A 27,631-nucleotide genomic window follows, 5' to 3' on the forward strand; every position below is an offset into this window, starting at 1 on the left:
TATAAATAAGGCTGCTATGAACATAGTGGAGTATGTGACTTTGTTATAAGTTGGGGCATCTTTTGGGTATATGCCCAAGAGAGGTATAGCTGGGTCCTCAGATAGTGCAATGTCCAATTTTCTGAGGAACCTCCAGATTGATTTCTAGAATGTTTGTACCAGTTTACAATCCCACCAACATCCTCTTTCTCCACATCCTCGCCAGCATCTGCTGTCACTTAAGTTTTTGATCTTAGCCATTCTCACTGCTGTGAGGTGAAATCTCAGGGTTGTTTTGATTTGCATTTCCCTTATGACTAAAGATGTTGAACATTTCTTTAGGTGTTTCTCAGCCATTAGGTATTCCTCAGCTCTGAATTTTTTGTTTAGTCTGAACCCCAGCCTAACTTCGTGACTTCTTTATACATTTTGCATATAATCCCTCTATCAGTTGTAGGATTGTTAAAGATCTTTTCCCAATCTGTTGGATACTATTTTGTCCTAACAACAATGTCCTTTTCCTTTCAGAAGCTTTGCAGTTTTATGAGATCCCATTGTCAATTCTTGACCTTAGAGCATAAGCCATTGGTGTTTTGTTGAGGAAATTTTCTCAAGTGCCCACGTGTTCGAGATTCTTCCCCACTTTTTCTTCTATTAGTTTCAGTGTATCTGGTTTGATGTGGAGGTGCTTGATCCACATGAACTTAAGCTTTTTATAGGGTATAAGAATGGATTGATCTGCATTCTTCTACATGCTGAACTCCAGTTGAACCAGTACCATTTGCTGAAAAGGATATCTTTTTTCCATTGAATGGTTTTCGCTCCTTTGTCAAAAATCACGTGACCAAAAGTGTGTGGGTCCATTTCTGGGTCTTCAATTCTATTCCACTGGTCTATCTGTCTGTCTCTGTTCCAATACCATACAGTTTTTATCACTATTGCTCTGTTTTACTGCTTGAGTTGAGAGAAAGTGATTCCCCTGGAAGTCTTTTCATTGCTGAAGATAGTTTTAGCTATCCTGGCTTTTTGTTAATCAAGATAAATTTGCAAATTGTTCTCTCTAACTCTATGAAGAATTCGGATGGAATTTCATGGGGATTGCATTGAATCTGTAGATCGTTTTTGGTAAAATGGCCATTTTTTACTATATTAACCCTGCCAATCCATGAGTATGGGATATCTTTCCATCTTCTGAGATCTTCTTGATTTACCTTCTGCAGAGGCTTAAAGTTCTTATCATACAGATCTTTTACTTGTTTGGTTAAAGTCACACCAAGGTATTTTATCTAATTGGGACTATTGTGAAGGGTGTCATTTCCCTAATTTCTTTCTCGGCTTGTTTCTCTTTTGTGTAGAGGAAGGCTACTGAGTTATTTGAGTTAATTTTATACCCAGCCACTTTGCTGAAGGTGTTTATCAGGTTTAGTAGTTCTCTGGTGGAACTTTTGGGATTACATAAGTATACAATCATATTATCAGCCAATAGTGATATTTTGACTACTTCCTTTCCAATCTGTGTCCCTTTGATCTCCTTTTGTTGTCTGATTGGTCTGGTTCAGACTTTGAGAACTATATTGAATAAGTAGGGAGAGAGTGGGAGGCCTTGTCCAGTCCCTGATTTTAGTGGGATTGTTTCAAGTTTATTTCCATTTATTTTAATATTAGCTACTGTTTTGCTGTATATGGCTTTTACTATGCTTAGGTATGGGCCTTGAATTCCTTTCCTTTCCGGGACTTTTATCATGAAGGGGTGTTGAATTTTGTCAAATGTTTCTCAGCATCTAATGAAATGTTAATGTGGTTTTTATCATTCATTGGAATGAAACCTACTTATCACCATCACATGGTACTTTCTCCAAAATTGACCATATAATTGGTCATAAAACAGGCCTCAACAGATACAGAAAGATAGAAATAATCCCATGCATCCTATCAGACCACCATAGGCTAAACTTGATCTTCAATAATAATAAGAAAAGAATGTCCACATATACATGGAAGTTGAATAATGCTCTACTCAATGATAAACTTGTCAAGGGAGAAATAAAGAAAGAAATTAAAGATGGCTTAGAATTTAATGAAAATGAAGGTACAACATACCCAAACTTATGGGACACAATGAAAGCTGTGCTAAGAGGAAAATTCATAGCTCTGAGTGCCTGCAGAAAGAAACAGCAGAGAGCATATATCAGCAGCTTGACAGCACACCTAAAAGCTCTGGAACAAAAAGAAGCAAACACACACAGGAGGAGTAGAAGGCAGGAATTAATCAAACTCAGAGCTGAAAACAGCAAAGTAGAAACAAAAAGAATCAACAGAACCAAAAGCTGGTTCTTTAAGAAAATCAAGAAAGTAGATAAACCCTTAGCCAGACTAACCAGAGGACACAGAAAGTGTGTCCAAATCAACAAATTCAGAAATGAAAAGGGCAACATAACAACAGAGACAGAGGAAATTAAAAAAATCATCAGATCCTGCTACAAAAGACTATAGTCAACAAAACTTGAAAATCTGGAGGAAATGGACAATTTCCTAGACAGATACCAGATACAGAAGTTAAATCAGGAACAAATAAACCATTTAAAAAACCCCATTAATCCTAAATAAATAGAAGCACTAATTAAAGGTCTGCCAACCTAAAAGAGCCCAGGTCCAAATGGGTTCAGTGCAGAATTCTATCAGACATTCATAGAAGACCTCATACCAATACTATCCAAACTATTCCTTGAAATTGAAACCGATGGAGTGCTACCAAATTCCTTCTATGAAGATACAATTACTCTTATACCTAAACCACACAAATACCCAACAAAAAAGAAACTTCAAACCAATTTCCTTTAAGTATATCTCTGCAAAGATACTCAATGAAATTCTTGCAAACCGAATATAAGAGCATACCAAAACAATCTTCCTTAATATTTCTTAACACTATGGACTCAATTCCCCAGTGTAAAGACATAGACTAAAAGATTGTAAACATAAAGAGGACCCAACACTTTGCTGCATCAGAAAACACACCTCAGATGCAAACACAGACAGTGCATCAGAGTAAAAGACTGGAAAACAACTTTCCAAGCAAATGGTCTGAAGAAACAAGCTGAAGTAGCCATTCTAATATAGAATAAAATTGATTTTCCACCAAAAATCATAAAAAAAGATAAGGAAGGACACAGTATATAAACAAACTGAAAAAATATGATAATTCCATAACATGCTGAGAAAATTTGACAAAATTCAACAACCTTCATGAAAAAAGTCCTCGAAAGATCAGGAATTCAAGGCCCATACCTAAACACAGTAAAGTCAATATTCAGCAAAAGAGTAGCCAACATCAAACTAACTCGAGAGAAACTAGATACAATCCCACTAAAATCAGGGACTAAACAAGGTTGGCCACTCTCTCCCTACTTATTCAATATAGTAGTTGAAGTCATAACTAGAGGAATCAGACAACAAAAGGAGGTCATATATACAAACTGGAAAGGAAGAGGCAAAAATACACTATTTGTAGAAGATAGGGTAGTATGCTTAAATGTCCCCAAAAATTCCACCAGAAAAGTACTAAGCCTGATAAAACACTTGAGCAAAGGGACTGGGTATAATATTAACTCAAACAAGTCAGTTGCATTCTTCTACTCAAAGGATAAGTGAGAAAGAAATTAGGAACGTGACACCCATCTCAGTAGTCCCATATAATATAAAATACCTTAGTGTTACTCTAATGAAGCAACTGAAAGATCTGTATGGCAAGCACTTCCAGTCTCTGGAGAAAGAAATTGAAGATCTCAGAAGATGGAAAGACCTCCTATGTTCATGGATTGTGTCAGGCTTAATATAATACCTATGACCATTTTGCCAAAAGCAATTTACACATTCAATGCCATCTCCATCAAAATTCCAACACATTTTTTTCTCCATTAGAAAGAGCAATTTGCAAATTCATTTGGAATAACAAAACAAAAACAAAAACAGCATAGCGAAAACTATACTCAACAACAAAACAACAAAATAATTCCTTGGGGAAACACCATCCCTGACCTCAAGCACTATTACAGAGCAATAGTGATAAAAACTGTATGGTATTGGTACAGAGACGAGCAATAGATCAATATAATCGAATTGAAGACCAAGAAATGAACCCACACATTTATGCTCACTTAATCTTTGATAAAGGAGCTAAAGACATCCAATGGAAAAAATATAACATTTTCAACAAATGGTGTTGGTTCAACTGGAGGTCAGCAAGTAGAAGAATGCAAATCAACCCATTCTAATTTCCCTTAAGTCCAAGTGGATCAAGCACCTCTATAGCAACCCAAATACACTCAAATTAATAGAAGAAAAAGTGGGGAAGATACATGAACTCTTGGACACTAGGCAAATTTTCCTGAACAAAACATGAATCGCTTATGCTCTAAACTCAAGAATTGACAAATGGGACCTCATAAAACTGCAAAGTTTCTGTAAGGCAAATGACATTGCTGTTAGGACAAAATAGCAACCAACATATTGTATAAATTAACTCTACCAATCCTACATCTTATAGAGATATCCAATATATACAAAGTACTCGAGAAGTTAAACTCCAGAGAGTCAAATAACCCTATAAAAATTTGGGTATAGAGGTAAACAAACAATTGTCAGCTGAGGAATATCGAATGGCTGATAAGTACCTAAAGAAATGCTCAACGTCCTTAGTCATCAGAAAAATACAAACCAAAACAACCCTGAGATTCTACCTCCAACCAATCAAAATGGCTTAGATCAAACTCTCAGGTGAGGAAAGATGCTGGTGAGGGTGTGAAGAAAGAGGAACACTGCTCCACTCTTGTTGGGAGTGCAAACTGGTACAATCACTCTGGAAATCAGTCTGGAGGTTCCTCAGAAAATTGAACATTGAACTACTGAGGACCCAGCTATACCACTCTTGGGCATATACACAAAAGATGCTCCAACATAAAACAATGGTATATGCTCCTCTATGTTCCTAGCATCCTTATTTATTATATCCAGAAGCTGGAATGAACCCAGATGCCCTTCAACAGAGGAATGGATACAGAAAATATGGTACATATATAAATTGGAGTACTACTCAGCCAACGAAAACAATGATTTCAAGACATTCATAGGCAAATGGACTGAACTAGACAATATCATCCTGAATGAGGTAACCCAATCATAGGAAAACACTCATGATATGTACTCGGTGACAAGTGGATATTAGCACAACAGCTCGAATAACCCAAGGTACAATACACTGACTCGATGAAGATCAAGAAGAAGGATGACCAAAATGTGGTTGCTTCGCTCCTTCTTAACAGGGGGAATAAAATTATTCATAGGAGGGAATATGAAGACAATGTTTGGACCAGATACTGAAGGAATGGCCATTCAGAGCCTTCCCCACATTTCTCTCTCTCTCTCTCTCTCTCTCTCTCTCTCTCTCTCTCTCTCTCTCTCTCTCTCAATACACACACACACACACACACACACACACACACAGAGCCATCAAAACTAAATAAGGTTGATGAAGCTAAGAAGTACATGCTGACAGAAACCTGATATAGCTGTCTCCTAAGAGACACAGCCTGAGCATGCCAAATACAGAGGCAAATTCTAGCAGCAAACCACTGAACTGAGAACCCAGTTGGAGGAATTAAAGAAAGGATTGAAAGAGCTGAAGGGGCTTGTAACCCCATAAGAATAACAATTTCAAGCAACTAGAGCTCACACAGACTAAGCCCCTACACAAAGGTTATACCTGGACTGACCCATGGCTACAACTGCATATATAGCAGAAGATGGCCTTGTTGGACACCAAAGGAAGCAGAAGACCTTGTTCCTGCCAAGGTTGGACCCCCTGTGTAAGGGAATGTCGGGGTTGGTGATTGGGAAGGGGAGGTGGATGGGGGTACAAAAATGAAAGAAAAATGGACCCCATTATTTGAGAAAAAGGAAAAAAGTAAAAAAGAGGAAGAAAGAAAGAAAATAAAAATGAAAACACAATAGGTAGCCTGTGTACAGACTAGACGTGTCAAACTGGGAAAATATGTGGGGAAGTGGAAGGCATTTCTTCAACAAAGGAAGCCAACTAAAGATTTTAAAATATAAGGTATTGTGATATAAGCCTAGAAAGAGTCCATGGAAGTTGCATTAAATATATTCCTCAGGAAGTAATAACCACTTTTGACATTGAGAGACTAGTGGGGAGTTTTTTTTTAACTCATTTTTCTTAATTCCAATGCTTAACCAAATATACCTCATACACAATACTTAACATTATTTATGGCCCAGTAACTGCTAGGGCTTTTAATGTTGTTTTATAAAAATGTTCTAACAACCCTGACAGGAGATAACATGGTGTATTCAAGGTCACAGAACAAGCCCAATCATTAGACATTCATACTGTGTAAGATTACATTGCAGTTTAGACCCTCCATTGTCCTATAAGAATAAGAAATCCTCCATGTTTTAATGGTTCTCACATAATTGTCTCCTGTGCACAATAAATTTCTAATTACATTTAGATTAATATCTATGATCTTGTAAAAGGGTTTAATTTGCCTTGTGCTATCCTTGGTTACTGGCAGACTCCAAACTTGGAATGATGGAGTATATTTATATATAATATCTTAGTGAGAAGGGGTGCATGGAGGGAGGGAGGGAGGGTGGGAAAGAGGGAGAGAGAGAGAGAGAGAGAGAGAGAGAGAGAGAGAGAGAGAGAGAGAGAGAGATCCCTGTAGAGTTGGAAGTCAGTATTCCTGAGCATGTTATCTTATAGACTTCTAGAATGTTTTTAACAATTAGGTGATGTCTTTGGATCTTTGTTTTAGTTTTGTTTGTTTGTTTGATTGTTTGTTGTGTTTTTGTTTGTTTGTTTGATTTCCCACAGATTCTGGAACCAGGGTTTGTCCATGAGAAAAGACTGGGCTATATTTGACCATTTTGGCAGTCCAAATTTCAGTGCATTTCTATTTTTGTACACTATCTTACGAACTATGACAATTCTACAAAGCCTATTTTGGAAAAGAGATGAAGATGTTAGTCAAACCCTCACTCACAGGCCTTCCTATATCTATTGTGATTATGTGCTAATTTCATAGACATTGATCACCTTTTAATGATCCATTGATTCATTTAGTTTGATGAAGAATATCTAGGTGTCATTAGTAGTATTTAACAAACAAGAGTTATGTGAGACCAAGGGGAGGGAGGACCCATCCTTTAACTTCCTATTTACTGGGACAAGGTTACCTGTTGAGAAGACCTTGAAGGTCTTGCAGACCTAAATCAGGCCTCGAAATGTATATAAGAAATACTCAAGTTAATAAAAAAAATAAAATTATATTATTAAAAAGAAGTTAAGATAAAAAAAAGAAAGGCCATAGCACAGCTACTGCTGTGACAATTTTATTGAAAACGATCATTCATTTTGTAATTTTATCAAAAACAGATTATAATGGCAAGTGGCAGGACCAATACAGTTATCCTTCACAGGAAACAATGACATTTGCAAGAACTACATGGATCACAAGACGAATATGTCAGAACAATTGCCCTGTTATGTTTTCATACTTACTTTACTACTAAGGGAACATATAGAGAAATACAAACAGTCATAATGCTTCAGCGCTTGAGGGATGCATGCCTTTCAGTATAGCTAGTTCAAGTACACTCTATATTTCTCCCTATCCTCTTCTCTTCTGATAATAGCTGAAATTTATCTGCTATACAAACCCAGTGAATTAACTGTGTAAAATTCATACAATGGCATAATTCCATACATAAATAGATTTAATTGGATTTTACTAAGAAATATTCATTTAAAAAGTTTTCAATGCTATTTTTTTTTATTAACTTGAGTATTTCTTATATACATTTCAAGTGTTATTCCCTTTCCCGGTTTCCGGACAAACATCACCCTCCCCCCTCCCCTTCCTTCTGGGTGTTCCCCTCCCAAACCTCCCCCCATTGCCACCCTCCCCGCATAGTCTAGTTCACTGGGGGTTCAGTCTTAGCAGGACCCAGGGCTTCCCCTTCCACTGGTGCTCTTACTAGGATATTCATTGCTACCTATGGGGACAGAGTCCAGGGTCAGTCCATGTATAGTCTTTAGGTAGTGGCTTAGTCCCTGGAAGCTCTGGTTGCTTGACATTGTTGTACTTTTGGGGTCTCGAGCACCTTCAAGCTCTTCCAGTTCTTTCTCTGATTCCTTCAACGGGGGACCTATTCTCAGTTCAGTGGTTTGCTGCTGGCATTCGCCTCTGTATTTGCTGTATTCTGGCTGTGTCTCTCAGGAGCGATCTACATCCGGCTCCTGTCGGTCTGCACTTCTTTGCTTCATCCATCTTGTCTAATTGGGTGGCTGTATATGTATGGGCCACCTGTGGGGCAGGCTCTGAATGGGTGTTCCTTCAGTCTCTGTTTTAATCTTTGCCTCTCCCTTCCCTGCCAAGGGTATTTTTTTTCCTCATTTAAAGAAGGAGTGAAGCATTCACATTTTGATCATCCGTCTTGAGTTTCCTTTGTTCTAGGGATCTAGGGTAATTCAAGCATTTGGGCTAATAGCCACTTATCAATGAGTGCATACCATGTATGTCTTTCTGTGAGTGGGTTAGCTCACTCAGGACGATATTTTCCAGTTCCAACCATTTGCCTACGAATTTCATAAACTCGTTGTTTTTGATAGCTGAGTAATATTCCATTGTGTAGATGTACCACATTTTCTGTATCCATTCCTCTGTTGAAGGGCATCTGGGTTCTTTCCAGTTTCTGGCTATTATAAATAAGGCTGCGATGAACATAGTGGAGCACGTGTCTCTTTTATATGTTGAGGCATCTTTTGGGTATATGCCCAAGAGAGGTATGGCTGGATCCTCAGGCAGTTCAATGTCCAATTTTCTGAGGAACCTCCAGACTGATTTCCAGAATGGTTTTACCAGTCTGCAATCCCACCAACAATGGAGGAGTGTTCCTCTTTCTCCACATCCTCGCCAGCATCTGCTGTCACCTGAGTTTTTGATCTTAGCCATTCTCACTGGTGTGAGGTGAAATCTCAGGGTTGTTTTGATTTGCATTTCCCTTATGACTAAAGATGTTGAACATTTCTTTAGGTGTTTCTCAGCCATTCGGCATTCCTCAGCTGTGAATTCTTTGTTTAGCTCTGAACCCCATTTTTTAATAGGGTTATTTGTTTCCCTGCGGTCTAACTTCTTGAGTTCTTTGTATATTTTGGATATAAGGCCTCTATCTGTTATAGGATTGGTAAAGATCTTTTCCCAATCTGTTGGTTGCCGTTTTGTCCTAACCACAGTGTCCTTTACCTTACAGAAGCTTTGCAGTTTTATGAGATCCCATTTGTCGATTCTTGATCTTAGAGCATAAGCCATTGGTGTTTTGTTCAGGAAATTTTTTCCAGTGCCCATGTGTTCCAGATGCTTCCCTAGTTTTTCTTCTATTAGTTTGAGTGTGTCTGGTTTGATGTGGAGGTTTTTGATCCACTTGGACTTAAGCTTTGTACAGGGTGATAAGCATGGATCGATCTGGATTCTTCTACATGTTGCCCTCCAGTTGAACCAGCACCATTTGCTGAAAATGCTCTTTTTTCCATTGGATGGTTTTGGCTCCTTTGTCAAAAATCAAGTGACCATAGGTGAGTTCTGAATATAATGTTCAAATGTTAGAATAATATTTTGAAGTTTCAAAAAGAAATATTAGTCTGTTATAGTCATGTGTTTACTAGATTGAATTAAGATTCTGTGGTTCTAGTCAGTTAGAGCTAAGAAATCAGCTGTGATTGTGAAGAGACCAGCACCACTAGGTGAAATCTGGGAAGTATTTCCTCAGATCTCCCAGGGCCTAAACCACCATCATAAAAGTACACATACAGGGAATTGTGGCTCTAGCTACATATGTTGCAAAGGATTTCCTTATTTGGCATTGAGGTGAAAGGGAAAATTGGATGGGGGTTTGGTGGAGTGGAAACAGGGAAGGAAGACAATATTTAAATGTAAATAAACTAACCAATAAAATAAGTAAGTACAGGGAAATATAAGCAAACATGTAAAAGAAGTGAAGAGAATTGTTCAGGACCTGAACATCAGGTAGAACAGTTAAAGAAAAAAGAAAATAAGACAAAAGAATAGAATTTTGAAGTGCAAGCATCACCAAATTTATAAGAGATAGAAGAGAGACTCTCAGGTATAGAAGGCAAGATTGAAGGAAATAATGTGGAAGTCGAAACACATTAAATGTAAAAAGCTCCTGGAGTTTCCTGCATCCAAATCTAGTGGGGAAGAGAGCTGACCAACCAAGAGTGCAGACATCCTGAGACAACAGGACAGACCACCCCCTCTGCACACCTCAGCTCACATCCCTGGTCCAAGGGGAAAATGTGCAGTGCCTCAGGACAAAGGCATATAGGAACAGACAGTGGCTGGTACCTGTGGTTCTGGTCTGTGCCCAGGACCGCACTGAACTGGCCAAACAGCTCCCTGCACCCAAATCCTGTGGGGGAGAGAACCGAACCCTCAGAAGTGTGGATACTCCTGAGAGTCAGAGGAGCATATCCTCTGCCCACTGTCCAGACCCAAAAGAGAATCACATAGAGCCAACTGTGCCCGCTGGGTGCAAGGACCTACACAAGTACTCAGAGGCCAAACCCTTTGATTCTTGCCCATGCCTAGAGCTGGAAGACAGTCTCCAGAATCATCACCACAGCTGAGAGCAGAAGTAAGACTCACTTTTCTGCTACCAAGTGAACTGACTGGCATATTCAGAATACACAGAGGCAGAAGTCTTCTGGGTCAGGGCACTTCCTGTTTCTGGCTCTGCCTGGAAGTGAATTGATACCATCCCACAGTTCCCTGTCCCCAAATCCTGTGGGGGAAAAGAGCAGAACACCCAGGAATGCAGACATCCTGAGACCGCAGGACAGACTGCACCCTCTGCACACCTCTGCCCACATCCTTGGTCCAAGGGGAAACTGCACAGTGCCTCTGGACACAGGGATATAGGAACAGACAGCCATTGTTATCCGTCGTTCTGGTCTGTGCCCAGGACTGAACAGAACTGTCCAAAAAGCCCCTTGCAACCAAATCCTGTGGGGGAAAGAGCTGGACCCTCAGAAATGTGGATACTCCTGAGAAATCAGAGGAGACTATACTCTACCCACAGTCCAGACCGAAGAGGGAACCAAATAGTGCCAACTATGCCTGCTGGGTGCAAGTACCTAAGAGCAATCAGGGACAGGACCCTTTGATTCCTGCCGGTTCCTAGAGCTGGAAGAGAGTCTCCAGGAGCTCTGACACCACTGAAATCAGAACACCTGTTCTCAAGAAAAGCTGAGAGAAAATAGGAAAACAGTTCTACAGGAGTGCTGCCACAGAGGCCTACAACAGGGTCATGTCACACTCAGAAAGAGCAAGACAAGCAAACACCAGAGACAACCAAATGGCTAGAGGCAAGCACAGGAACCTAAGCAAGAGAAAACATGACTATTTGGCATCATCAGAGCCCAGTTCTCCTACCAAAGAAAATACAGGATATCAAAAAACACACCAGAAAAGCAAGATTTATATTTAAAATGACATTATTGATAATGATGGAAGACTTTAAGAAAGACATAAAGAACCCCTTAACGAAATTCAGGAAAACATAAGTAAACAAGTAGAACCCCTTAGGGAGGAAACACAAAAATCCATGAAAGAATTACAGGAAAACACAACCAAACAGGTGAATGAATTGAAAATGGAAATAGAAACAATAAAGAAAGCACAAGGGGGGGACAACCCTGCATATAGAAAACCTAAGGAAAAGACAAGGAGCCTTAGATACAAACATCATCAACAGAATATAAGAGATAGAAGAGAGAATCTCAGGGGCAGAAGGTACCATAGAAAATATCACCACAACTGTTAAAGATAATGCAAAATGTAAAAATCTCCTAGCCAAAACATACAGGAAATCCAGCACACAATGAGAAGATCAAATGTAAGGAAATTAGGGATAGAAGTAAGTGAATATTTCCAACTTAAAGGGGCAGTAAAAATATTCAACAAAATTATAGAAGAAATCTTCTGTAACCTAAAGAAAAAGTTTCCCATAATCATACAAGAAACCTACAGAACTCCAAATAGATTGGACCAGAAGAGAAATTACTCCTGTCACATAATAGTTAAAATACGAAATTCACAAAACAAAGAAAGAATATTAAAACAGTAAGGGAAAAAGTTCAAGTGACATAGAAAGGCAGACCTATAAGAATTACACCAGACTTCTCACCAGATACTATGAAAGCCAGAAAATCCTGGACAGATGTTATACAGACCCTAAGAGAATACAAATGCCAGCCCAGGTTACTATATCCAGCAAAACTCTTAATTAACATAGATGGATAAAACAAGATATTACATAAAAAACAAATTTACACACTATCTTTTTTTTTTCTTTGCAAAGATGTTAAAGCATTTTTTTTACTAACTTGAGTATTTCTTATTTACATTTCGAGTGTTATTCCCTTTCCCGGTTTCCGGGCAAACATCCCCCTAATCCCTCCTCCTCCCCTTCTTTATGGGTGTTCCCCTCCCCATCCTCCCCCCATTGCTGCCCTCCCCACAACAATCACATTCACTGGGGGTTCAGTCTTAGCAGGACCAAGGGCTTCCCCTTCCATTGGTGATCTTACTAGATTATTCATTGCTACCTATGAGGTCAGAGTCCAGGGTCAGTCCATGTATAGTCTTTAGGTAGTGGCTTATTCCCCGGAAGCTCTGGTTGCTGGGCATTGTTGTTCATAAGGGGTTTCGACCTCCTTCAAGCTCTTCAAGTTCTTTCTCTGATTCCTTCAACAGGGGTCCCGTTCTCAGTTCAGTGGTTTGCTGCTGGCATTCGCCTCTGTATTTGCTGTATTCTGGCTGTGTCTCTCAGGAGAGATCTACATCCGGCTCCTGTCGGCCTGCACTTCTTTGCTTCATCCATCTTTTCTAATTGGATGGCTGTATATGTATGGGCCACACGGGGGGCAGGCTCTGAATGGGTGTTCCTTCAGTCTCTGTTTTAATCTTTGCCTCTCTCTTCCCTGCCAAGAGTATTCTTGTTCCCCTTTAAAAGAAGGAGTGAAGCATTCACATTTTGATCATCCGTCTTGAGTTTCATTTGTTCTAGGCATCTAGGGTAATTCAAGCATTTGGGCTAATAGCTACTTATCAACGAGTGCATACCATGTGTGTTTTTCTGTGATTGGGTACCTCACTCAGGATGATATTTTCCAGTTCCAACCATTTGCCTACGAATTTCATAAAGTCATTGTTTTTGATAGCTGAGTAATATTCCATTGTGTAGATGTACCACATTTTCTGTATCCATTCCTCTGTTGAAGGGCATCTGGGTTCACCACATTTTCTGTATCCATTCCTCTGTTGAAGGGCATCTGGGTTCTTTCCAGCATCTGGCTATTATAAATAAGGCTGCTATGAACATAGTGGAGCACGTGTCTTTTTTTTATGTTGGGACATCTTATAGGTATATGTCCAAGAGAGGTATAGCTGGATCCTCAGGCAGTTCAATGTCCAATTTTCTGAGGAACCTCCAGACTGATTTCCAGAATGGTTTTACCAGTCTGCAATCCCACCAACAATGGAGGAGTGTTCCTCTTTCTCCGCATCCTCGCCAGCATTTGTTGTCACCTGAGTTTTTGATCTTAGCCATTCTCACTGGTGTGAGGTGAATTCTCAGGGTTGTTTTGATTTGCATTTCAAAAGGGCTACTTTTTAAAAATTAATTTTAATGCAACAACTGTGCTTAAGGAGTTTATTAGATGTAGAAGTTCTCTCATAGAACATTTGGGTTCATGTATGTATACTGTCGTATCATCTGTGAATAGTGATAGTTTGAATTCTTTCTCTATGATTAGTATCCTCTTGATCTCCTTTTATATATCTTATTGCTATAACTAGAAGTTTGCATACTATATTATTTAGATTCAGAGAGAACAGGAAGCTTTGTCTTACCTCTGGTTTTACTAGAACTGTTTTAAGCATCATTTCATTTAATTTGATATTGACTGTTGTTTTCTATATATTGTCTGTATTGGGGTTAATTTGCGTCTTCTGTACCTGATTTCTTTAAGACTTTTAACATGAAGTGGTATTAAATTTTGTCAAAGGCTTTTTTCAGCATCTAAAGAGATGATAGTGTAATTTTTTAATTCCAATTTATATGTGATGAATCACTCTGATTGATTTTCACATACTAAACCATCCTTACATCACTGGCAACAAGGATACTTGATCATAGTGGCTGATAATTTTGACACATTCTTGCATTCAATTTTCAAGTATTTTACTGAATATTTTTGTATCAGTGTTCATGAGAGAAATTGTTCAGATATTTCCTCACACCAGTGAGAATGGCTAAGATCAAAAACTCAGGTGACAGCAAATGCTGGCGAGGATGCGGAGAAAGAGGAACACTCCTCAATTGTTGGTGGGATTCCAGACTGCTACAACCATCTGGAAATAAGTCTGGAGATTCCTCAGAAAATTGGACATTGAACTGCCTGAGGATCCAGCTATACCTCTCTTGGGCATATACCCATAAGATGCCCCAACTTATAAAAAAGACACGTGCTCCACTATGTTCATAGCAGCCTTATTTATAATAGCCAGAAGCTGGAAAGAACCCACATGCCCTTCAACAGAGGAATGGATACAGAAAATGTGGTACATCTACACAATGGAATATTATTCAGCTATCAAAAACAGTGACTTTATGAAATTCGTAGGCAAATGGTTGGAACTGGAAAATATCATCCTGAGTGAGGTAACCCAATCACAGAAAAACACACATGGTATGCACTCGTTGATAAGTAGCTATTAGCCCAAATGCTTGAATTACCCTAGATGCCTAGAACAAATGAAACTCAAGACGGATGATCAAAATGTGAATGCTTCACTCCTTCTTTAAAAGGGGAACAAGAATACCCTTGGCAGGGAAGAGAGAGGCAAAGATTAAAACAGAGACTGAAGGAACACCCATTCAGAGCCTGCCCCCCATGTGGCCCATACATATACAGCCATCCAATTAGAAAAGATGGATGAAGCAAAGAAGTGCAGGCCGACAGGAGCCGGATGTAGATCTCTCCTGAGAGACACAGCCAGAATACAGCAAATACAGAGGCGAATGCCAGCAGCAAACCACTGAACTGAGAACGGGATCCCTGTTGAAGGAATCAGAGAAAGAACTTGAAGAGCTTGAAGGAGGTCGAAACCTCTTATGAACAACAATGCCCAGCAACCAGAGCTTCCGGGGAATAAGCCACTACCTAAAGACTATACATGGACTGACTCTGGACTCTGACCTCATAGGTAGCAATGAATAATCTAGTAAGATCACCAGTGGAAGGGGAAGGTCCTGCTAAGACTGAACCCCCAGTGAATGTGATTGTTGTGGGGAGGGCGGCAATGGGGGGAGGATGGGGAGGGGAACAGCCATAAAGAAGGGGAGGGGGAGGGATTGGGGGATGTTTGCCTGGAAACCGGGAAAGGGAATAACACTCGAAATGTAAATAAGAAACACTCAAGTTAATAATAATAATAAAAAGTAGCCCTCTTTTATATAAACATTAAATAGGCTGTGAAAGAATTTTTATAACAACACATATTACAGCAGTCATATATAATTTAAAATATCTTACTGTAATTCAAGGAAAACAAGTTAAGTACTTGTATGACAAGAACCTCAAGTCTCTGACAAAGGAAATTGAAGAAGATATTACAAGACGGAAAGATATCCATTAACATAGTAAAACTGGTCTTTATACCACAATCAATATACAGATTCAATGCAATTGCCATTAAAATCCCAACACAAGTCTCTACCAATTTTGAAGAGCAATTCTCAACTTCATGTGGAAAAATGAAGAAAAAAAATAAACAACTGAGGAGTGCTAAAAGAATCTGGTACAATAAAGAACTTTTGGAGATATCATCATCTCTAATTTCAAGCTACTGATTACAGAAAAATAGTAATAAAAACTGTATGTTTTGTTAATAACAATTTAACTGTAAATAAGAAATAACCAATTTAATAAAGATGGAGAAAAATAAATAAATAAAATATCAAAAAAATGTATGTTTTGGCATTATAAATGAAGAAGGTGTTCAAAGTAATATTATTGAAGTTTCTGAAAAAACTCCTACGTAGTAATGGATACTTGATTTTTGACAAAGAGCTAAATACAATGGAAGAAAGAAATTATCTCTAACAAATGATACTGGTTTAACTGGGTGTCTATATGTAGAAAAATGCAAACATCTGTATTTATTATACAAAATACCCAAGTCAAAGAAGATCAAAGATCTCAAAATAAAACTGGATATACTAAGTCTAACAGAATACAAAATGAAGAACTGTTTTGGACACATTGACATAGGAAACAATTTCTGTAATAGAAAACCAATATGTCAGGCATTAAGACCAACAATTAATAAAATGGATCTCATAAAACTGAAAAGCTTCTGAAAGGCAAAGGACACCATCAATAAGACAAAATTACATTCTTCAGAAAGGATAAAAAATGATTGCCACCAATCCTAGATCCAACAGAGGAGTAATTCCCAAAATATATAAATAACTTAAGAAACTAAACACCAGCCAATCAAATGATCCAATTGTAAAATAACGTACAAAGTTAAAAAAAAAAAAGAAACAGACAAAACAACTATCAACACAGATATCTCTAATGACTCAATACCATTTAAAGAATTGTTCAAATTCCTTAGTCACTGGGGAAAGGCAAATTATAATTTCCCTAAAATATTATTTCACACCATTCAAAATGGCAAAACACTCAAGCAACTATATATGTTGCCTAGGATATCGAATAAGGGTACAGTCCATCATTGTCATTGGGAGTGCAACATGAATAAAACTTTTGTAAATTAATTTGTCACGTCCCCAGAAATTTTGGGATTGTTCTGCCTTAAGACACAGCTACACCACTCCAGGCAATGTACATAAAAGTTTGTCTACCATTCCAGAGGATGCCTACTCAACCATGTTCATAGCACTTTTATTCATAAAAACCAGTATCTGAAAACAGCCTAGATGTTCCTCATCTAGGGACAAAGAAAATGTGGTACATTTACATGTGTAATACTATCCATCAGTTAAAAACACAGACATCATGAAAAATGCAGACAAATAGATAGAACTAAAAATTATCATCATGAGTGAGGAAACCCAGACTCTGAAACACTCAGTATATATTCATAAGAGGATATTAGCCATAAAATTCTGCATAAGTACACTACAATCCACAGACCCAAAGACGTCAAGTAAAAAGGAAGTATCAAAGGAGGATGTTTGAATCTCACTGAGAAGGGGAAATAAAATAGACATCAAATATGTAAGGAGTGAGGGGACTGGATTAGAAGTAGGTTACAAAGGAGACCAGAGAGTGGAAATGAGGTTTGAAAGAGCTGTGGGGGTGCAAAAGGCACCATAGGACTTGACAATAGAACAGAAAAGAGTGGGAGGAGGATCTCTATGATGAGCCAGACACCTGGAATGGGGGAGGCTTCCAGAAGTCTTGGGATTTGACACTATCTGAAATTCCTAGTAGCTAGGTGTACAGAGACTAACATGGCTTTATCCTGTAGCCAGGCAGGGCTACCATTGGATAGAAGAGGATATCAACCATCCACAAAACTTTCCACCAAAAATTTGTTCTGCCTTTATAATATGCAGGGATAAACACAGAACAAAGCTGAAGGAATGGCCGACTAATAATTGACTCAACTTGAATCCCATCCTATGGGAGAGAGACAACCCCAACACTATTGATGATACTATGCCATTGTTGGAAGCAGGAGTCTGGCATAACTGTTTTCTGAGAGTCTTCATCCAATAGCTTAAAGAATTATATGCAGAGACTGATAGCCAAACATTTGAGGGAGACCAGGGAGTCTTGTGCAAGAGTAGGGGAAGGGAAAAGGGAGACAGTGTAATCAAGGACACCAGAAGAAGACAGAAAGAGTCAAGATTCAACTACTGGTGACAGGCTGCCCTGAGCTGAACCTGTCCACAGCTTGCTGCACCCAAATCCCATGAAGGAGAGAGCTGGACTCTCAGAAATGTGGACAATCCTGAGAGCTCAGAGGAAACAATTACTTCTGGACACATTTATGACCCAAGAGGAACCTGCCTGGTCCCCTGTGTGCCCTCTGGGAATAGGGACCTAGGAGCAGTGAGGGTCAGAACACTTTGGGTTTTTGCCTGTGTCCAGAGCTAAAAGCCAATCACCATGAGCACCTACACACATGAGAGCAGAGGTAAGACCAACTTTTTTATGCTAAGCAACCCACCTGGAGGCTTCAGGTCACACAAATGAAGAAGCAGCGCTCTGTTCCCAGATCTGGCTGAAAGAAAACAGGTCTACAGTAGTGCTGACACACAGGCCTACAGGAGGGTCAATCCACTGTCAGAGACAGAAAAACAAGCTAACACCAGAAACAATCTGATATAGAGAGGCAAACACAGGAATCTAAGTAAGAGAAACCAAGTCTACTTGGCATCGTCGGAGCCCAGTATTCCCAAAAAATAAAATACTGGATATTCCAATACACCAGAAAAGTCAGATTTGGATTTGATGATGATAGAGGAATTCAGGAATGACATAAATAACTCCCTTAACGAAATGCAGGACAACAGAGGTAAACAAGTAGAAGTCCTTAAAGAAGAAACATAAGAATCCCTTTAAGAATTGCAGGAAAACAAAACCAAACATGTGAAGGATTGTACAAAACAATCAAGAATGTAAAAATAGAGATAGAAACAATAAACAAATCACAAAGAGATAAAACCCTGAAGATAGAAAACCTAGGAAAGAGATCAGGATTCATCAATAGAAGCATCACCAAGAGAATACAAGCAATAGAAGAGAGAACCTCAGAGGCAGAAGATACAACTAAAGACATCAAGACAATTATCAAAGATAATTTAAGATGAAAAGTGCTCCTAACACAAAACATCCATAAACATGCAAGAAGCCTACAGAATTCCAAAGACATTGGAACAGAAAAGAAAGTACTCCAGTCACATAGTAGTGAAAACACCAAATATACAAAACAAAGAAATAATATTTAAAGTATTAAGGAAAAAGGTTAAGAAACATATAAAGGCAGACCTATCAGAATTACACCAGACTTCTCACCACAGACTCTGAGAGCCGATAGATCCTGGGCAGACATTGTACATACCCTACGAGAGAACAAATGCCAGTTCAGGCTACTAAATCCATGAAAACTCTCAAATAACATAGATGGATTAAACCAAGATATTCCTTGACAAAACTGAATTTATATAATATCTTTATAGAAATTTAGCCCTACAAAGGATAATAGATGGAAAACTGCAAAACAAGGAGAGAAACTATACCCTAGAAAAAGCAAGAAAGTAATCTCCTTGCAATGAAACCAAAAGAAGAGAGACACACAAACATAATTACAGCTGTAAAAACCAAAATAAGAGGAAACAGCAATCACTGTTCCTTAATATCTCTTGACATCAGTAGACTCAATTACTCAATGAAAAGACTTAGACTAACAGACTGGATACAAAAAGAGGAGCCAGCATTTTCTCGCATACAGGAAACACAATTCAGAGGCAAAGACAGGCACTACTTCAGAGTAAAAGGCTAGAAAACAACTTCATGAGCAAATGGTCTGAAGAAAGAAGCTGAATTGACCATTCTCTTATCAAATAAAATGGACTTGCAACCAAAAGTTAACCAAAAAGATAAGGAAGCATACTTCATATTCCTCAAAGGAAAAATCCACCAAGATGAACCCTCAATCCCAAATATCTATGCTCCAAATTCAAGAGCACCTACTTTTGTAAAAAACAAAACAAAACAAAAAATCCTTAAAAAATTCAAAGTACACATTATACCTCACACACTAATAGGAAATTTCAATAACTCACTCTCACAAATGGGCAGATAATGGAAACAGAAATTAAATAGAGAATTAGAGAAACTAACAGAAGTTTTAAGCCAAATGGATTTAACAGATAATTATAGAACATTTCATCCTAAAACAAAAGAATATACCTTCTTTTGTGAAATGACACCCTTCACAACATCCCCAAATAATATAAAATACCTCAGTGTGACTTTAACCAAGCAAGTGAAAGATATGTGTGACAAGAACTTCAAGTCTCTGGAGAAGAAATTGAAGAAGATCTAAGAAAATGGAAAGACCTCCCCTGCTCATGGATTTTCAGGATTAATACAGTAAAAATGACCATTTTGGCAAAAGCAATCTACAAGTTCAATGCAATCTCCATCAAAATTCCAACTTGATTCTTCATAGAATTTGAAAGAATAATTTGCAAATTCATTTAAAATAACAAAAAACCCAGGATAGTGAAAACCATACTCAACAACAAAAGAAATTCTTAGGGAACCACCATCCCTGATCTCAAGCACTATTGCAGAGCAATAGTGATAAAAAGTGTATGGTATTGGTACAGAGACAGGTAACTAGATCAGTGGAATGGAATTAAAGACTCAAAAATAAACCCCCAAACTTATGGTCACTTGATATTTGATAAAGGTGTTAAAACCATCCAAGGAAAAAAAAATAGCATTTTCAACAGATGGTGCAGGTTCAACTGCCGGTAACCATGCAGAAGAATTCAAATTGATCCATTTTTGTTGCCTTATAAAAAAGGTAAGTTCAAGTGTATCAAAGACCTCCACATCAAACCAGATATACTCAAACTAAAAGAAGAAAAACTGGGTAAGAGCCTTGTACAAAAGGGCCCTGGGGAAATTTTCCTGAACAAAATAACAATATGCTCTAAGATCAAGAATCCACAAGTGGGACCTCATAAAACTGCAAAGCTTCTGTAAGGCAAAGGACAATGTCAATATGACAAAATGGCAACCAACCCATTGGGAAAAGATCTTTACCAATCCTACATCTGATAGAGGGCTAATATCCAAAATATACAAAGAACTCAAGAAGTTAGACTCAAGAGAGCTAAATAACATTATTAAAAATGGGGTACAGAGCTAAAAAATAATTCTCAGCTGAGGAATATTGAATGGCTGAGAACTACTTAAAGAAATGTTCAAGATCCTTAGTCATCAGGGAAATGCATATCTAAACAATCCTGAAATTCCACCTTATACCAGTCAAGAATAACTAAGATCAAAAATTTTGGTGACAGCAGATGCTCTCGTGGATGTAGAGAGAGAATACTTCTCCATTTTTGGTTGAATTGCAAACTTATACAACCATTCTGGAAATCAGTCTGGAGGTTCCTTTGAAAATTGGACATTGCATTACCTGAGGACCCAGCTGTACTACTCCTGTTCATATATCCAAAAGTTGCTCCAACATACAATGAAGACACATATTCCACTATGCTCATAGTAGCCTTATTTATATTAGCCAGAATCTGAAAAGAACCCTGATTCCCTTCAACAGAGTAATGGATACAGAAAATGTGGTACATCTATACAATGGAATACTACTCTGCTATCAAATACAATGACTTCGGAAAATTCATAGGCAAATGTATGGATTTAGAAAATATCCTCCTGAGTGAGTTTATTCAATCACAGAAAAATTCACAAGGTATGTACTCACTGATAAGTGGATATTAGCCTAAAATCTTGAATTTTCCAAGATACAATCCACAGACCACATGAAACTCAAGAAGGAAGACCAAAGTGGGGATGCTTCAGTCCTTCTTATAAGGGGGAACAAAAATATTCATAGCAGAGGATATGGAGACAAAGTTAATGGTTTTTACTTCTGAAATATATTATGGCCAGAGTTATTTGGAATCTTATTTTACTAATATTTTCTATTTCCTAGATGGATAAGAATGTTGGATATGTCTATGTTTTTTGTATATGCCATTTTATTTATCTGCTTACTTCTGCATTAATTGACTTGAAATTTTAAGAGTTATTTTTTAATTGTTCTTATATCCTATACAGAACACCTCTGTATATCATATATTTGGTAAAAGTCTTTCCAGTTATTAGTTTTCTCTATACTCTGCTGAAAGGTTTCTTTGAGTATAGAAAGTTCTTCCAAAAAAAAAAAAGTCCTACCAACCTCATTTGTCTATTCTTGCTATTTTTTTAACTTCTGTAATTATTTTTAAAAATCCCACCTCTGATTAGTATATTTTTAGTTTTCTTCTAGCACTTTCAAGGAAGTTGGTCTTACAGCAATTTCTTTGACCCATTTTGTTTAGATTTTGTATATGGTAAAAACAATGAATCTAATTCAATCTTCTTTGCTTTCTTCTCTTTTTATTGGATATTTTTGATTTACATTTTAAAAGTTATTCCTTTTCCTGATTTCCCATCCGTAAGCCACCTATCCCATTCACCTCCCCCTTCTTCTATAAGGCTGTTGCCCCTCTCCAACAACCCCCTGTTCCTGCCTCCCTGCCCTGACATTCCCTTCATTCATTCTTTTATATTTGAATAGCCAGTTTTCTCACACTGTTGAAAAGGTTGTATTTTCCTTAAATAATGTGTTTGGTACCTTCATTGAAAGTTAAACAAAAATTGCTATAAGGGCCCTGTATTCTGCCTTACATCTGATTGTGTGCTAGTTTTGCTTTGCTCTGGTTTTACTAGAATTTCAAGTCATCAGCAACTGTAGTATCCCTAACATCACACTTACTGATTACAAGACTTTGGCTGTTTGGATCTTCTGGCTTGTTTGGGTCTGGGGGACTACAATCAAACCCTTCTCACTTTCTACGGAGAGGTAACTTAAAGTGCATCCTTTATCTGCCTTAAGACTTCACCTCCTTACAGGGAAATATCTCATGAGATATCCCATTTTGTTTAGGAAAAGTAAATGTATAATTTTTCCTTACGTATAAAATTAATTTCTATGATAGATAACATCTCCACATATGTTCAAAATTTCTATATTTAATGGAGATCAAAATGGAACACCTTTTTTTTAATCACCCTAAAGTCTTTACTACTGGCCATTTTTGGTAGTTTCCTGAGTGATTCTCATAAAATGGAGAGAGAGGATTAAAAAAAATGTGAGGTCCATAGGAAAATGGTTCTGTTTTAAACAGGATGAGGAAAGATGCTAGTAAGTAAAGGCTGAGATTCGTGGTTGATGTGATTCTGGGGAAAAACGTGTCATACATTGTTTTCTTTAAGTGATTCACCACACACGATGACATTTTTTTTCCAAGACACTTAATTGTAATTTCGTATTGAACATGTGGAACCTGATGGATTAAAATGTTGCACGTGGTTGTACCATAGAAACACCTTCTCTCACTTTTTTTGCTTTTGACAAATGTAGTCATTAAAGAAAATCAAAACCGGAGCATTGCTGTGTTTATCCTGTTTTCCATAGAAATGGTTAAATGGAGAGAATTTGGTGGTCAATGAAGAAGCTTAGAACAGTAAATAATGTCAATTCCCAGTGCTTTGGAGGTGGAAAAGTAGCAAGATGTACATTTGTTTCCCTCAAAGATTCTGAAGCAGTTCACGTCTGGGGCTCAATAGGACACTTACAAAGATGTCTAACATTAAATTGGGATTGATTGAGGCAATGTAGAAATAAAAGTATTCAGACAGGCATGACCAGAAGCACAACATTTTTTAATTGGATATTTATTTATTCACATTTCAAATGTTATCCACTGTGCCTGTTTCCCCTCTGGAAACACCATATCCCATCCTCCCTCCCCCTGGTGCTCGCACACATATAAAGCACTCCCACCTCCTTGCCATGGAATTCCTCGACACTGGAATATCGATCCTTCATAGAAACAAAGATCTCTCCGTCCATTGATGTCCAACAAAGCCATCCTCTGCTACATATGTGGCTGGATCCATGGGTCTCTCCATGTGTAATCTCTGGTTGGTGGCTTAGTCCTTGGGAAGTCTGGTTGTTTGATATTGTTGTTATTCCTGTGGGATTGCAAACCCCTTCAGCTCCTTCGGTTTTTTAACTCTTCCATTGGTAACCCAGTGTTCAATCCAATGGTTGTCTCTGAGCATCTACCTCCGTATTTGACAGGTTCTGGAAGAGCCTCTCAAGAGACAGCTTTATCAGGCTCCTGAGTAGTGGCTGGGTTTGAAGATTGTATATGGGATGGATCCACAGGTAGGGCAGTCTTTGGATATCAGTCTTTGCTCAACACTTTGTCTCCATATTTCCTCCCTTGAGTATTTTTTTCCACCTTCTAAGAAGGACTGTAGCAACCACACTTTGATCTTCCTTCTTCTTGAGCTTCATGTGGTCTGTGAATTGCATCTTGGGTATTCTGAACTTTTGTGCTAAGGTCCACTGATATGAGATTCTATACATATGGTGTGGGTCTTTGGGTTATCATGAAGATGAAAGGGTCCAGCTGCTGTTCAGTTCCACAGTACTTTGGAAGTGAGAATGCCCACAGATTTGTATGTGGGTGATTTATAAGTAGCTTCAAGAAGTGTCAGTCAGGTAACTTTCCTGTCCAGAGCTTCCAGTTCTCCCGAGGTTATTGGATCATTAACTTTTCAGCTACTGGGTAAAGACATTTATTTACAGCTTCATTAGTGCCAAAGACAGAGAGCAGCATAGCAAAGTATCTGAGGAAAGATATGGCTTATGTGACAGAGTGAAGAACCAGGTTCACTATTTCTTTTAGAGAAAGGGGCGGCTGGGTAGTTCATACTCCATGCTCCTATTGGGCTGTCCCTGACTGCTGGCTACTTTGAAAAAAAAGTGCCTGTGATCTGCAGGCAGAATCATTTGAAAAGGGAGAAAAACCATTAGCAAGAAAACAAGTTAAGAAAAAAAGATTTATAAAAACCTGTGGCTCCTGATAACAATTTAGAGTTTGAAAATCTGTGCAAGGTACTTGCATCTCATCTGTGGTGGTAAGCAGAGGTTTAGTCCTAGGGTCTCCTTTTCTTTCGTAGAATGCTTGTGATGAAGGAAATTAGAAAGAATGGAGGTAGAAGCAGTCAACAGGAATGGTGATAGAAATCTCCTGGTGAGTGTGACTTATGTGGAAGCAAAATGCTATAAAGGGAAGTCCATTGATAAGAGATAAGAAAATGAAATTGGTATCCATTAGAAGCCTTCACAGCATGGGCCAGTGATCCAGGAGTTTCAAATATATAGACATAGATTGCTATAACTTGGCATTTCACAGCTATAGCTGTGCACATTACATTGCACATTGTAATCTGACATTTGGACAAGAACTGCCTTAATTTGCATGATACAAATTAATTTGCATAACTTTGATTTGCATGATAGTAATTGCACAATTTAATATTTAACAAAGTGTCTCATGCTAATTTATCAGAACTATACTATTTGTACTGTATACCTCACAATGTAAATAACATGAAAGGAAATGTACAAAAATTAACTCAGGCAAAAAGATTGAGACAACCAGTCTCCTTGCAACCTATGGCTCTATGATGATGAAATAATATAGTCTCATCACTGCTGAGATACCTCTCCTTAAAGTTCATACAAGTATAGCTGAGTAGTAATCCTTTGTGTAAGTTTACCACATTTTCTTTATCTATCCCTTTGTTGAGGGACATCTGGGATCTTACTAGCTTCTTGCTATTATAAATAAGGCTGCTATGAACATAGTGGAGCATTTATCCTTGTTATATGTTGTAGTATCCTTTGGGTTTATACCCAGGAGTGGTATACATGGATCCTGAGGTACTACTATATCAAATTTCTGAGGAACCACCTGACTGATTTCCAGAGTGGTTGTAACAACTTACAATCCCATCAACAATAGAGGAGTGTTCCTCATTTTTGACATCTTTGCCACTATCTCTTTTTCACCTGAGTTTTTTAATCTTAGTCATTCTGACTGCTGTGAGTTGGTATCTCAGGGTTGTTTTCATTTGTATTTCCCTGATGACTAAGGATGTTGAACTTATCTTTATGTGCTTCTTAGCTATTCAATATTCCTGAGATGAAATTCTTTGTTTAACTCTCTACCCCATTTTAATAGGGTTATTTGATTCTCTGGAGTCTAACTTCTTGAGTCCTTTGTATATATTGGATGTAAGTCCGCTGTCAGATGTGGGATTGGTTAAGATCTTTTCCCAGTCTGTTGGTTGCCACTTTTTCTTATTGATAGTTCCCCTTTGGAGGAGAAGCCCTTGGTCCTGCCAAGGGTCAATGTCCTAGTGTTGGGGAATGTCAGGGCAGGCAGGCAAGTAGGAGTGGGTGAGTAGGTGGGTAGGTGGGTAGGGGAACACCCTCACAGAAGCAGGGGTATAGGGGATAGAACAGGGGGGTTATAGACAGGAAACTGGAAAAGGGGATAACATTTGAAATATAAGTAAAATATATCCAATAAAAAAGAAATGTAAATAAAAAATATCCTATAAAAAGGACAAAGAAATAAAAAAAAGTCCATACAACAAACCAACAAACTCTTTTTTCTTATTCTGATCTAAAAGGAACCCCACACAGAGTTCTGTAAAACTACACATAGGAAAGAAAAATTTAGTTGTATCTTGGAAAGATTCTGTAATGATTGGAAAATGTAAGTGTAAGGTCACAAACCACCTTAATATTAAATATTAATATTGGAAAATCAGGTATTTTTGGATCCATGAGTCAAACAGGAACATCTCCTTTCTCTTTAGACAGAATGTGGCATCTGCAAATATCAGGTATATTATGAATATTTGTTTCATAATGTAGTTAACAGGCCACTATTTATATATGTCACTATGCAACATTTAAAAGTCAATGAAATTTCTTTTTTAGCTTGAATACCTAGGGTCATAAGAAATAGAAACACAGTCTAGTATTTCTAAAAAAAAGTACTTTCTGCCAATTGAATGCTATAAAATATTACTCATATTCCCTTTGGGGGCAGAGGCTGTGTGTTTATAATCAAGAAGAAATAATGGACATTATTCATCCAGTGAGCTAGTGGTGAACTCTCCATGTGCATGGGTCCAGCTCAGACATGCCAGAATCAGCAACAGAATACAAGAGTTTGAAAAGAAAAATCTCAGGGGCAGAAGATATCAGAAAACACTGACACAGTAGTCAAAGAAAATGCAAAAAGCAAAAAGCTCCTAGCAAAAAAAATCCAAGCAATCCAGGACAAAATGAGAAGACCAAACTAAAGAACTATAAATATAAAAAAGAAGATTCCCATCTTAATGGGCCAGTAAATAATGAAACAAAATTATAGAAGAAAACTTCCCTAACATAAAGAGAGAGATGTCCATGAACATAAAAGAAACTTACAGACCTCCAAACAAACTGGACCAAAAAATAAATCTTTCCTCTCACAAAATAGTCAAAACAGGAAACACACAACACAAAGAATATTAAAATGAAAAGGGAAAATAGTTCAAGTATCTTATAAAAGTAGCCCTATGAGAATTACACCAGACTTTATAACAGAGAAAATGAAAGCTAGACGATCCTCGACAGATTTTAAACAAATTCTGGGAGAACACAAATGACAGTCCATGCTACTCTAGCCAGCAAAACTCTCAATTAACGTACATGGAGTAACCAAGATATTCCTTGACAAAACCAAATTTATACAATATCTTTCCACACATCCAGCCCTACAAAGGATAATAATTGGAAACCCC

This window comes from Rattus norvegicus, chromosome 12, assembly GCF_036323735.1.
Source record: "Rattus norvegicus strain BN/NHsdMcwi chromosome 12, GRCr8, whole genome shotgun sequence".
Lineage (NCBI taxonomy): Eukaryota > Metazoa > Chordata > Mammalia > Rodentia > Muridae > Rattus > Rattus norvegicus.